Genomic DNA, 14,445 nt, shown 5'->3' with positions numbered 1-14,445 from the left:
ACATTAATGATGTATAATCATGTTGAGAACATACAAAACCTATATTTTCATAGGCTAAACATTCAGCACCTAATGTGTCGCACATTTTAAATCCCTTCTTGATCACCAAAACCCCACATTCAGCCTCGCTCTGTCCTATGAAAGAGCCACATACACTCAGAGCTCAGCAGTGCAGGGAGCTTCAAGTAGCAGTTCAAATATACAGTGGTATTCTCAAACAAGTGAAGGCTGCCAACTACAACAGTCCTATTTATTTGTGTATTTATCTGGATTTCCTGCATACCCGTTGAGATGCTTGACGTTGCGGGCTCTGCCATCTAAAGCGCATTTCACAAGTTCTGGCCAGTCCTGCCCAGACTTTGCCATGTTGCATTAAGGCTGGCTTATTTTTCCAGGGGGGCTCATAATGACCTCGCTGTCCTCTTACCTGAGATGGCTCTGTTCTTCCAGCTGCCTCTAAAAGCTGCCACCAGTCAAGACCTGTGACTCCATACTCATGGTTTTACTTTGTGTTTATATATGTAGCCAGTTTGCATAATCCAAGCGATAGTGTGGTGTAAATTTTGAATATTTATAGTATTTCTTTTCAGGCTCTGTAAGGAATACTCTGAAGATCAGAAGCGTTCATTGACTAATCATTATAAATGTGATTTATAATGATGCACCTGAACTCTTCTTGTTGAAGGGGGGATTACTGGCATACAACATACATGCTTACATATGCATTCACCTCCTCTAAAATTTGGACAAAATATTCTGGCTGGACATTTGATCACTCTCCTTTTCAGAAATGGCTGAACACATTTATTTGTTTCTGGCACAAACGCTTATTTTTTGGACAATGTTCTATTTGAAAACTCAAGTGTGTCAGAGTTTTAACCAATCTGATTTGTCACACAGAAATGTACCAATAAAACTGGCGTACGATTGGAGTGCCGAGCAATACAGAAGCTCCCAACAACCAGGACTGAAAGTTGCAGCAGCCCACATGGACTAGTAAACTTCCTTCTTGAGAAAGGTTTAATGGTCCGATGAGACAAATATTGAGCTGTTTCTTCATACTGGAAGCAAATATATATATCTGGAGGAGTCCCGTTTGAGTCCGCGACCTTAAGAACATTGAACTAAATGTTCAATTTAGAAATATGACTTTGACATATGACTTTGTCAGATAATATAAAGAAGATAATATGGAATATGGTACTGTTTTGCTGCCACAGGTACTATCACACAAAGTGGGTTGAATCATGAACATAAATTTATCTACATGCAACTTCACCTAATCTTAACTGATAGACAGTTGAAACTTTCTTTCTGTCTGTTTCCGTAGCATTAAATGCAGACAAAGTTTTATATCAGTTGTTTCACAGACATAATTTGGCACCAAAAAAACACAATTGTTGATTCGTTGCTATAACATTTTCTGGTTTTTAACTGTCTTTGATCAAATAATTTCTGTGGAATTTGTTTGGACATTTAAAACACCCCTTAACATTTTATATACCCCTTAAATTTTATTTGTACAGTGGTGCACTTTATTTACTAATAAAAGGTTTGTTCTATCAATCCACCAGATCTTTTGCCGTATCCTCGTTATTTCGATGTAAATGCAAAGTATGCTTTCTGGGATTCATTAGTCTTAAATTGCTCCTAAGTGAAAATATGTCACAACAGTCGAGCTTCCAACATTTCTATCACCCAGCTTAATAACAATGGCTCTTCTCCATGCAGTAAACCGTTTCAGTGAGCCAACATACAACCCCCCTGTTTTCTAAGTTAATTGGAATGCAGCACTTACTCACATTATTGGTCTCATCTGAGCTTTTACTGCAAAAATGTTCTATAAGGCACTCTCAGAAAAATCCTAAATTCAACAGACCTCCAAGTCTAATGTCAAAAAACTTTTCACAAGATATTATTTGTTAGTAGATTAACTTGCTTTTTACTAAGTATTTTACATGGGTATTTTCTGCTGTTTCGTATTAGAGACCTTGGGAGCCACTTTAAATAGTTAGCTGTATGTGTGTGTTTGCACTGAGATTTTTTTGCATTCCTTTAGAAAGTGAAGCTTTGCAGGTTTGTTGATTTTAATGTGACATTCACATTTACAGTAGATTTATTCTGACACTAAAAAGTTGAAGGCTAGTGTAAGGGTTTATTCTCCTTTTCTTGTGTGCGTGCATGTGTATGTGGACAAAAGCCTTCACACATTTATATGGAGGAAATGGAAATGTTTCTCTAATTACTTGCAGAAGGTTCAAAGTGATATGGAATTCTGAAGTACTTTGTGTTTTCATGCCAAGTAAATTTATTTAAATTGAAAATATTATTACCACCATTTAATCTCAGGGAAATAAAACTAACCATCTGTTGCTTTTACTATTTGCAATACAGATGGTAGGTTTCTTTTACTTACAGTAGTAGATTCTGGTGTTGCTATTTTAAGTGTGAACCTATGTGTCTTTCTGAATTTCTGCCTTGCATATCTGAATTATATTTTTAATATTAGTGTCAGTGATTTAATGTCACTGACCACTTCAGTCGTCAAGAAGCAGTGTATTGCTTGTCCTAGTTCTTTCCTAGTTTAATAGGATGAGGAGGAGGAGATGGAGGAGGATGAAGAAGAAAAAGAAGCCAAAGAAAAAGACAATTTGACGTTTTTCCATTTCCTTTCCCTGGCCTTTTTTTCCTTCTCGTTCTTCTTCCTCCTACTCCTCTTCTTGTTCATCTACTATTCAGCCAAGTCCTGTGCTGTGTATCACCAAATTTGAGCAGAAAGTCTGGCCAATCAGATCAATCAAAACAGTTACCGTCCCCAACTGAAAAATACACCCTCCAAGCACAAAGAGCAATCAGAAATTTCTGGCAAAAGGGTAAAGACGGGGATCCATACCTAGCTGACACTCTTTCTCTTTTTTTAAGCTGCTCCCCTTATCTACTCTATTTTGATGTAACCTCAAGGTTCTGTTTTTGGGACTCTGCTGTTTTTTTTTATTTAATTTTGTCCCTCTTGGGGAGATATCATGTCACTGCTGTACAGATGATATTTTGTGGAACACCTTGCTTCACACAAATGAAGTATCTCCACAGTTTGTTAAAGTGCTTAAATACTGTTAAGTAGAGGATGACAAAAAGTTTTCTTTAATTGAGGGTAAAACTAAAAGTTTTCTTATTTGCTTACATACTTAACTACAGTGCTGTTTTTTCTCTTTTTCTCATTTTATCACCAGCGTAATGTCAGCATAACATAAGCTTTGTGAGGTCATGTATTGTTATGTGCTGATTGAAAACCAAGCTGCAATTGCTACCTTGATTTTCAATGTCACTTGGATGTAGCTAACTGAACGGTTTTGTTTTAAGCCAGGAAACAACCAATAGTAAAAGGATAGCATAACTGCTCTTGGCTGCAAGCTCTCATGCATGTCACTCCCTGGATGCAGGATCATTAATGCCTGCATCGATATCCATTAGAGAGCTGGAACAAAAATAAGTACAAAAACGCATGCACATTTACAATATGTAAAAAATAAACAATATGATATTTACCACATTGTTTTAGAGGGCTAAAATGACTGCATACTATAATTACACATATTTTATGGATTAGGCAGTCATGGCTGGATGTGCACTGTTTCAATCCTTCCAATTCAGCATCCATCACTCGCAAACATTTAAGTCTCTCTCTGCTCACAATTAATGCCTAGTCACAGCTTGATTTATTTATTTTCTCTGGGTGGTACCTTCTTGCTGTGATTTGTGTTTTTACACAGCCTCTGTGGGAGCACTGGGAAGCTGTAAAAACACTGCCATTGCATCACTGCAGTGCTTCTTTTTATTAACACTCAATTTGAACTTGACCCTTTTTGGTACACTTTGTTCTTATGTGTACTAAATTGAGAAATTACTTACCTATCTGTTTTATTTAGTATATACTATTAGACTGACATTGGTGCCAGTACCTCCCTCTACAATTTTCTCAGTTCTTATTTTTTAGTTGCTTTTCAATGCACACACACAAAAAAATCCTACTTATGTTCAAAGATGCTCTGCATTGAAATTGACAGTGCATGAGATATGTGAAAATTTGCAGATGTGAAAAGATGGTAAAGACATCAAAAATACCTTAAGAGGTAATTGCAGCATTTAAATTTTGCACAAATACACATCACACCATTATACAAAGTGATTATTTTAGTAATCAGGTACTCTTATGATTACTCTGATTGAGTAATTGAATAAAAATGTCATAAAATATTGGTAAATATTGCCATTACAGCAGTATTAATATTACATATTTGTACATCCCTAAGAATTACTTTTCTGTAGGTTAGAAAATTTACCTGTAGCAGCAATAGTTCACTTTTAAAGTTAACCACTAGCAAAAAATATAATTTTTTTTTTAATTATATTCAATTTAATAATAAAGCAGCAGACTCACAAATGCACTTCTAAAAAATGTCTGTATTCTAGGTTTTAGCTCGTGTTCATCTACAGTCAATTAAGTAGATAAATTTTAACTTTGCCCAGTCATTCAGAGCTTTGGTGTCCATGTGCGCAATGTCACACACAGAAATGCATATACCAGTTATGCATATGTATTTCTGCTCTGTCACCCATTTGTTGCAACTGGGATGGTGGTAAATTAATTTCCGATTCGTCAGTAAATCTACACTTTTGCTAAGAATCAGCTAGAGCACAGCAGCCCACTGTGTTAGTCTCCTCTCCACCTGTCTAAATATACCTACCATGCACCTTGCTGCCGTTTGCTCCGATCCAGCCGCTAGGTAGCAGCTCTGGGAGGAGAAAGGCTTTTTTAATCTATACAGCATTTTAAGGATGTCTATAGGTCACTCAAAAATGATAAAAATCTGGATATAACCATCCATTAATGAAATTTATGAAATGATGCAAACTGAACTTGAAAATTCAGTATGGTTATACTGCTAGTACTTCATAGGCGGAGGTGAGAACACTGCGCAACACAAATAATCACCCTGCCGGAAAATGGTGTGCTAAATATTAAAACACAACGTAACAAAGCTTCAAGGCACATAATTTGCCTTAAGGAATTTTAATAATCGAGGTCCTCGAATGATTCAAGGAATCGTTACAGCCCTAATGCCAAGACAAAGACGTTTGTTTTTTTAAAGGAATCAGCACTTTCATATATACAAAAAGGCATAAGAATGTCATGCATAATTTGAATGTAATTGTTGGGTTATTTTGTTGGAGATTAGTAATATTCAGACTGCTGGATGCTACAAAACATCATATTCCCTGCTGCAATGTAGGGATAGGGATATTGACATTTCCAAAGAGACTTTTCAGATGAAACTGCAACAAAAGTTGGTTCACCAAGGCTTGACTCAGGGGAATTCTATATAAATGCACAGATTTATATTTCAAAACAACTTAAGCAAAGTGTTATTTTTGTCCCACTTCACAGTTTATGCACTACATTGTGTTCTATCATGTAATTCACAACATAAGTGTATGGTTAGACTGGGGAATGTGGCAAAACATTGTAACTTATAACACACATCACATGCATGGATCTGGAATTGTTTTAAAATTGCTTATAGTACTTTGGACATGGTCTTTGTCAGTGTGCAGAAAGAAAAACAGGCAAAAAGCAGTTGTATATGGATATGAATTCATCCAATTCAGTGTTTATGCAGACATTAGGACTGTACATCTATTGCAAGAGCTTTTCTCCTGCTTTTTGGACCTATTCCCTCCTCATTTCATTGTATTCTTCGACTCAGCCTTGCCCAGCTCATTAGAGTCTAATTCTCTTCACGTGTGGACAGGCAGAACAGTAGTTTGTTTGTGTTACAGAATAATCCTTAATCAATCCAAACCAAACTACAGTGTCTCATTATCTCCTAGAGCGTGCCAGCTTTGTACAGACGGAAACATGCATGTCTGGTTTAAACAGGGTCCTATAAAAAGGGCACAGAAGAAGCTTGAACAGACTATTCTAATGTATATGCATAGACATACAAATGAGCACATAAATGGTCATAGGGCTTACTGAACCTGATGCATGGGCTGACTTTTGAAAGAACTCAGAACAGAACTTGGACATGTGTTCATAATGCTAAGGCAAATAAAAGTTTTTTAAAAGGAAAAAAACCCGACTTCAGTTGAACAAAAGACACATAAGAACTTCATGCATCATTTGAATATAATTGTTGGACATTTTGCCAGAGATTAATAATAGACAGAATGCTGGATGCTGCAAACCATCATATTTTTTTCATTAGACAGAAAGCAAGCTGCAACATGGGGTGAGGATATTAGATACACTAAAAGTTGGGTCTGTGTGGGCCCTACAGTAGGCACCACATGTTACTCAGCACTTTCCCAACTGCATTTCCTCATTATCGGATCTCTCCTTTCCAGATCTTTCATCGCTCCTTGGCACTGATTCCACAGAGAGAACGCCTGCACACCAAAAAGTAAGTCCCTCTGATGTGGTCACACTTAGACATTTCTGTCTTTTTCTTCCTATGTCTGCTCTTGTCATGCATTTATATGGAGTTCTGATTCCACTTCACGCACACAAACATATTCTGTTGAAAAGCTTGAGTGACACGCTTCAAAGCTCTGATTTCCTACCGCCCCCTGGGAGGAGCTGTCCATTACAGTGACAGGCTTGACTTTTTAAAAATATTATTTGATATCAGGCCAGAGAGGTTAGAAAGAGACAGATGCTGTCAGTGAGTGATGGATGAGCTTCTTTTAAAAGGCCATCAGGGAAATAATAGGAGGCCCAGCGAGCCATGAAAGCACAAAGCTAAGCTAGGACAGTCTTCACCATCTACCCCTTCCCTGCTCACATCTTGGTAACTGTCAGCTTGAAAAATGTCACCAATTAGAAAGTATGATAATGAAAAGGTAGTTTGATGTGATGGATTGTGAAACGTCTCTGGTGGTCGTGATTATCAGAGTAATAAAAAAGCAAAAGTTAAACAATAAAAGATGCGTGAAAAAGCTGCAGCTCTGCTACAGAAAATTTATTTTTCAGTTTTTATCTTGATTATAGTCTTTATATGTTTTTATCCATCCATCCATTTTCTGTACACCCTTGTCCCTAGTGGGGTTGGGAGGGCTGCTGGTGCCTATCTCCAACTAACGTTCCGGGCGAGAGGCGGGGTTCACCCTGGACAATTCGCCAGTCTGTCACATATGCTGTATGTTTTTAATTAAAGGTATTCATAGAATTTAACACAATACATTTGCAAATAAACCTAGAGAGACGTCAATAAAATTGATATAGACTTTCAGAACAATACACAATTTGACGGCAACAATCAAACATAGACTCAGATGGTGTTAGAAAATCACAAAATGGAATAATGAGTTTTGGTCTTAAGAACATTCTGACAGAAAATGTTTAGACATCAGTTTGTGACTTTAATGGTCATAGAGTTTTACAATGATCTAAAGTGTGCAACTACTCAAAAATGAATTAAATTAATTATTTTGGAGTGGCCAAGTCAAAGTCTGCACTCAAATCTGATTGAGATGCTTTGGGGCCACATAAGTTCATGTTTATAAACTTCAAAAAGAAATCTAAAAAAAATTTTATTGCAAATGCTTAATGGGAGTTGTTACAGCCAAGGATTACACAACAATTTATTAGGTTTAGTGGGCAACTACTTTTTCACATAAATAACTTATTTTTTTGTGAATAGCTTCTTCCACTCTGTGAATAAAATCATCATTTGACAACTGAATCTTATAATTTATTTACATTTTTTAAAGGGTTTCCTGAATTTTGTATTTTCTGAAATGAAAATTTATTTGACATTATATATTGAGTCTAAAACAAAGAAAACATAGAAGAAATCTACAAAGATGCACATACTTTCTCCCAGCCCTGTTGGTGTGTTTTACACGAGGAAACAGAGTACCTGTGTTGCTGTTACCAGTCCATGAGGCAGTCTGCTATTCTTTCATTTGATTGTCAAAAAACATGAACAAGTCTAATTACACAAGTTTCATCATGTTCAAGTCTCAGATGTAAACATAGATTTCTTCCTTTTTCAACTTATTAAAATATATTATCAGATGTTTAAACAGGAACGTAATACATAAACATTTTCTTCACAGCAGCACTATCACACCCTTATTTCTCTAAAAGTTGAGCAGAGTTGAGGCCATGGAGACAAATAGGCAGCATTTACTAGCTCCCAATTCCCTTTTTAATTAAAACATTTTGACTTAATGTTTCGTCTGACACCAGACTTGGGGCCAGTACCGGAGAATGAGTCAGAGCTGAAGAAAAAGAGCCCAAAGAAGAGAAAGATGGACGGAGACAGAGATTGAGGACTTCTCAGTCAAAACAAACTGTGCAGACAGGGAAACCATAGACAAATTATCTACTTTGTCTTTATAGTTCCATATAGCTCACGGTTTAAGGCTGCTCTTATAATGATTTATTTTCACACATAAAAAGGATAGAGCTTAGATGTGTGCATGAGTCCTGTTGGAGTTGATAGTTGACCAATGCAATTAATCTTAAACCAGACATACACCCACTCTTTTTTCTGCTCTTGTTTTAATGCCCACAATCAAAAGTCTTGGCCACAGTTTGAATAACTTAATCTCAATAAATGCCTCACCAATTCTGCAGACAGCTAAAAAACAGTAAACACGAACTGTCCCCGTTTTCAATTTGACAACGCCATTCGAGAAGTAAACCAAAGTGGGTCCAGGAAAACCTATGCTATTAAAACAGTGACATCAGTGTGGTAAAATCATAACACACTGGCTTTGAAAGCATTTAGCTGACCCTGTGAGAGTTTTCCACGGGGGTATTTAGCTCAGAGAAACAGCAGAGCTGTGGCGCACACTCATTGAGAACAGGAGCAATACCGAGGTTCAACTGCTCTACCTGTCTAATTTAAGTTTTTTTTAAGTGTTTACAGTGCAAAATTTAAAGAAACCTTTGTTAATGCAATAGAAAACACAATGGTAATATTTTAGAAATACCACAATATGCTAATCCGTGTGTGCGTGTTTGTGTGTGGGAAGAGGATATGACTTAGCACATGCTCTCTTGCCAAGGATGTGTCTTGGACTGTGTTAAGGGTTGGGACTGTGTCTGTTTGTGGGCGCGGGATTGTTTTTTTACCATCTTTGATCTAATTGCTGGGAAGAGTTGATTTAGTGTGCCTATAAGTCAAACTGTTCTCACTTGGCTGAGGACTTCCAATGCTCCGATATCAAAATCTCCCTACCTCAGACCTAGACCTACCTTGTAAATCCATTAAGACATAAATTATCAGAAGAATGGTCCAGTTGGGTGCTGTGGGTTTTTAAGGGGTAATCAGCAGAAAGGATAACACTGTTTATATGTTCTCTGGTAGCAGAGGAGAATGTTCATGTGTCCTGGGGTAAAGGAAGGGAAACAGAGGGAAGCTGTGGCGTCTTGTCCTTCGCCAGCCGCCTTGACCACTGGCATGTCTGTCTCTGTTGCTCTCCCCCAAACAGCCATGTTAGTTTGTTCATCTCTTAAAATGTACAATCTCTTCTGACTCTCTGCGAGGTATGAATGGGAACATCGGGGCGCCTCATGTGGGGAGGTGGATGATTCAAGTGGCTGTTGGTATTCTTTTTCCATCAACATCTTTTTACCCACAGCTGATTGCTACCACATTGATGATGGTTAGTCAGGGGCGAGTGCTGTATATTTTAGAGCCGCTGTGCCAGACCGGCTTCATTCTTTGTGGCATGAAGAGTCGGGTATCAACCTCTGGCCTGTTGCCACCCTAGCATCACTGTCACATCCCACATCCCCAATTCTGTCCCTGATCCACATCACTACTAAAGCCCTGGCTGTGGCTTCAGTAGTTTTACTGATCTGCATGTTGTGTTTTCAAGAGTCAACAAGGACACTAGTTGAGAGTTAAGGAATTCGGCTAAGAGCTTTTTGGATAATTTCACAAAGACTCTTTGTTTTATATATGACTTATCCAAATTAGTTTTCTTTTTTCCAACCCCAAATCCCTGCAGTTTCCCGCAGCCTGTCTCCCTGCTCTGCCTCATCTCATCTCTGTGTAGAATATGAGCCTTTTGCTATCAATCTCCAACATTATATTTGACTCATTTTCCAGACTTCTCAGCTCTCCCGGTCTGGGTTTTATAAGAGCAACAACTTTATATTCATGTCTCATGCAATTTAATCCAGAAATTAGAAACTGTAAAATTTTGAGTCAGCATGGAACTAATTTTGTAAGTGTGCATTAAACCAAACCAGAATAAACCTTTTGGCCTCCTTTTTTATTTCTTTCTGGCACACCTATGCACCCCTTGTTTAGCTTGTTTTATCTCTGGAAACTGTTACTCCTATCCAAAAACATTCACATTACAGCATTGATACATGATAAATATCGGCATGTCTAAGCATGACCATAGTCAAGTAGTGAACATATGCATTTTTTTAAAGCCACCTATTCTCCTGAGTACATATGAATATTGTGCATGTTGTGTCTTCCCCTAACTTTTATCATTAAGTAAAAAAAAACAAACTATTGAGCACACTTTTTAAGTTGCAAATCATTCAATCACATGGTGGCTTCTCAATGGATTTAGGCATCTGGACATGTTGAGGAAATCTTTGTGAAGGTCAACCCAACTTCAGAATGAAGAAAAAGGATTTAAGGGACTTTGAACATGACATTACGGTTAGTGTCAGATGGGCTGATCTCAATATTTCAGAAACTGCTGCTTTACAAGCATTATCACCAGAAGCATACCTCGGATTTATATAGAATGAGCTGAAAAAATTGTGTATGTGACATATAACAATCTCTTTTTATACAACCAATCAATCCTTGAAACAGGTGGTCTACGGAAGCAGAAGAGCACACTAAGTGTCATTTCTGTTACCTGAGAACAGGAAAACAAGGCTACACTGGACACAAGTGCATCGAATTTGAACAAAAACAGATTAGCACAATGTTGACTGTGCTGACAAGTCTCAATTTAAACTGCAATATCCAGATGGTTGCCCACGGTGTCCAAAGTTCAGAGACCATTTGCAGCCCTTAGAATCTGTTTTTGTTTCTTTCGACCACAGTTCTAGAAGAGTCCAAATGTTATCCTCTAGCACAGGGGTCCCCAAACTTTCTCCTGTGAGGGCCACATAACTTGTCCCTTCTCTGATGGGGGGCCGGGGTCAGTTTGTAACAGAAAAAGTGTGACGATTGTAAGAGTGCTAAACATAAAAATGTATTGTTTTTCAGAAAGCACAATCAAATAACCTTTTCTGGATTCTTCAGAGAACAAGTCAGAAAATAACACTTATGAAATAAATAATAACCAAGTAACACTAGGTTCTCCACATAAAAAAAAGGGTTAGGGTCAATTATATGCATGTATAAAATAGTTACTAACTAGTAGTTAATAATAAATAAAGTTCATTACTAAGGAACATTTATTTTATTGCAAAAGTCCAACTTATCAAATAAAAATGCACATATATAAAAATACTCTGGTATTGTTCAGGGGGCCGGACCAAATGTGGAGGCGGGCCGCATCTGGCCCGCGGGCCGTAGTTTGGGGACCACTGCTCTAGCAAATGGATCTGATACCAATGGAGACACTTTCTGTCATTTTAAACATAGTAGCATGGACCCAACGTTTATATCAATGGCTCATGCTTACAATTCAGCTTTCCTAGCACACTTTAGGCCTTTATGTATCAGTTGAACATTGGCTAAATGTCACTTTTGTTGACCTTGATCAAATGTGTCCATGTCTTGGCTACTTTCAGGAGGATAACACACCATATTTCAAAGCTCAAATTATCTCAGACTTGAAAATGAGTTCATTGTACTTCAATGGCCTCAATTGTCACCAGACGTCTGTCTACAGCTCAAAAATATGCAGCATATTTTTGAGCATCACACATGCTAAAAAATATGTGGCATCACACATTTTGGCATGTGTGATGCCAACATGTCAACATCTACCAGAATCTCTGGGCAATGTTTCCGTCTCATGGTTGAATCTGTGCCATGAACAACTGATGTATTTTGATGCCAAAAGGGAGACCAACTCAGTAAAAGCAAGGTGTATCTAATGAAGTGGCTGATGAGTGTATTTCAAACTAATCCAGACTCCCAAGAGACTTTTAGGAAGTGGGAGGGGTGTAGTTGGGAGGTGTGGCGCTTGTGTACAGATGTATATCATTCTTCTATGTGACATTTATGGAAAGGTTTACTGCAGTAACAATCAAGGAGCTTTATTAGCACCCAATTACTGCCATAAAATTTCTTGGATCTGCTCCTTTCTCCTCAAGTTCTTCTAAGTACTATTAAAAACAAGGTACTGCCAAACCTTAGATCCACAGAGACAGAATATTTGCCCAATTGCATCAGTTTGTTGCAATTATTAGTACAGAGTGCACATCTGCTATAGAGTACATGAGAGTGCTAAGTTATGTAAAAACTGCTTTACCTCTAATAAGAGCTTAGAAAAAAAGAGGCCAAGCATACATGGGCCACAGTTGAAGAAGAAGATGATGGTTATTGGCCTGAAAAAGTTACACTTTCTCTCAACCTACACTTACACCTCGCTTTAGACATAGTTCACTTACATTAAAAACAATGGTGGTGAGATCGGAGATTGTATTATAGACAGAGGTGGTTGCCAGGAGCTGATGCAATACAGAACTGCTTGTTTGAAGAACAGAATTTCATTTTCAATAACTGCCACACATCTAGCCAACACTTTGATACAACCACTAAAGCACAGAGCTCGTCCTAAAATATATTCTTCTGCGGTTGTAAATGCAAAGCTTCTTCTTGATGTTTCTGGGATATCTTCCAGCTCATGTTGAAAGCTCTTTGGGCACCATTGTAGAGATTCCACATCACAGTAGAGGCTGCTGAATTTGTTCTGTTTCACCAGAGACCTGGGTAATATACAGGATTTATCTTCCCTCTGACCTTATACTCTTAAGGTAATATTAGAAATGAAGAGCTTCAGTCCTTCTGGGAGTTTTACGGAAGGAAATGATCATGAAGACTGTCCAGTACTGGCTGCTTCATTACACGGACAGGTCCGTCCAGTAGATGTATCGAAATGAATTGCTTTAAGGAGGTATTTCCTTGAGACAGACAGGCTGCTTAGAATGACTGATGATGGGGCTTTAACCCTTTGGAGTCTTGGGTCTAAATGGCCGTTTTGGTCTAATTTTGAATTTACCCTTATATTTTCACCATAAAAACTATTTACCTTACCTTGTTTGGTATCATTATTTTCAGAACATCCTAAACTTTGTGATTTTACAGTGTTTGTTTCATTTTGACAAAATTTATTATCACATTGGAGCAAAAAACACACACAGAAACATGACGTCATGCCCGCCACAGGGCGGGCGTCGACCTTAAAAGGTTAAAGGACCCAAAAGACTTCTGCTTTCTGCTGTATTGTAATATTATTAAAGCCTGTAGTTATCTTGCTTTCTTTCTACACACTTCACAACCATTTTCAGAAGAAGAGGTCTCTTCCCACATGAACAATTTTCAAAACCACCCCAGTGCTTTTTTTTCTCTTGCCTGTACAATAAAGAGTTGAAATCAACAATTACTTTCAGTAAACAAGATTCTGAAAGCTAAAGAATAAAAAAGATCCCTGCCAATCAGAGCTCAATTACAATCCTTTTTTTTAACAATCCAAAATTCAAGTAATTTTAAAATACAATCCTGTAAAAATTTCCATCCGTTATGTAGAGCTTGGATATCTTGTATTGCGACAATTGACATAGTCATTCAAGACGTGCAGTTAACCAGCCTGACCTTTGGGCACAGTAGTCATTATTGGCTGCCAGTACTTTGATGCATTAGATGCCAAAGTCTGATGGCATTTCCTAATTTCCAGTAGAATCCCCCCGAGAATTCATATGAAGGAATTTCTTTTTAACCTCTGCATGGCCCAATTTTTCAGCTGTAAAAAGGAAATATATCGTTAGATTACATCCGTATGTGGATGAAAGGGTATATTTATCACTATGCCCAAATGTTTATGGATCTGCAGCTGCGCTGTAGTGTATTTGAATTATATTTAGTATTTTCTGTTTTGAACACATCTTTTATTTTGCTTTTTCCTCTGGAAATGTCACTGTTTCATAACGATCATTCCTCAATGCATACCTTTCAAGAGATCATCTTTGACAACTTGTATCATCTATTCTTAGTACTTATTCTGATATAAGGAAATGTTGGTATGTGAATACAATAAATAATACTTACCAACCGAGTCACATGGTTGTTTGTTTCATCAGTGATCCTAATGTACCCTGTTTCGTAAGACTATTGGCGTACTAACCAGAATAATATAGAAAAATACATTAAATAATATGTAATATTCTGCCATATTTATGATTATTTAGAGCCTTAAAATATAAAAGAATTTTTATAACAGGGGAAT

At 37.5% G+C, this 14,445-nt stretch overlaps 1 protein-coding gene across 1 annotated transcript in view; it reads left to right on the top strand.

Annotated features, from left to right (window-relative positions):
* The window catches only part of znf469 (zinc finger protein 469), a 226,993-nt gene that overhangs the window by 77,855 nt on the left and 134,693 nt on the right, over positions 1 to 14,445 (top strand). Inside the window, exon 3 of the mRNA XM_023349913.1 lies at positions 6,406 to 6,461. The gene's annotated coding sequence lies outside the window, so the exon portion shown is untranslated. The remainder of the gene's footprint in view (positions 1 to 6,405; positions 6,462 to 14,445) is intronic.

This window comes from Xiphophorus maculatus, chromosome 2 (genome assembly GCF_002775205.1).
Source record: "Xiphophorus maculatus strain JP 163 A chromosome 2, X_maculatus-5.0-male, whole genome shotgun sequence".
In the NCBI taxonomy this organism is placed as follows: Eukaryota; Metazoa; Chordata; class Actinopteri; order Cyprinodontiformes; family Poeciliidae; genus Xiphophorus; species Xiphophorus maculatus.
This window is presented reverse-complemented; position numbering and strand designations above follow the sequence as displayed.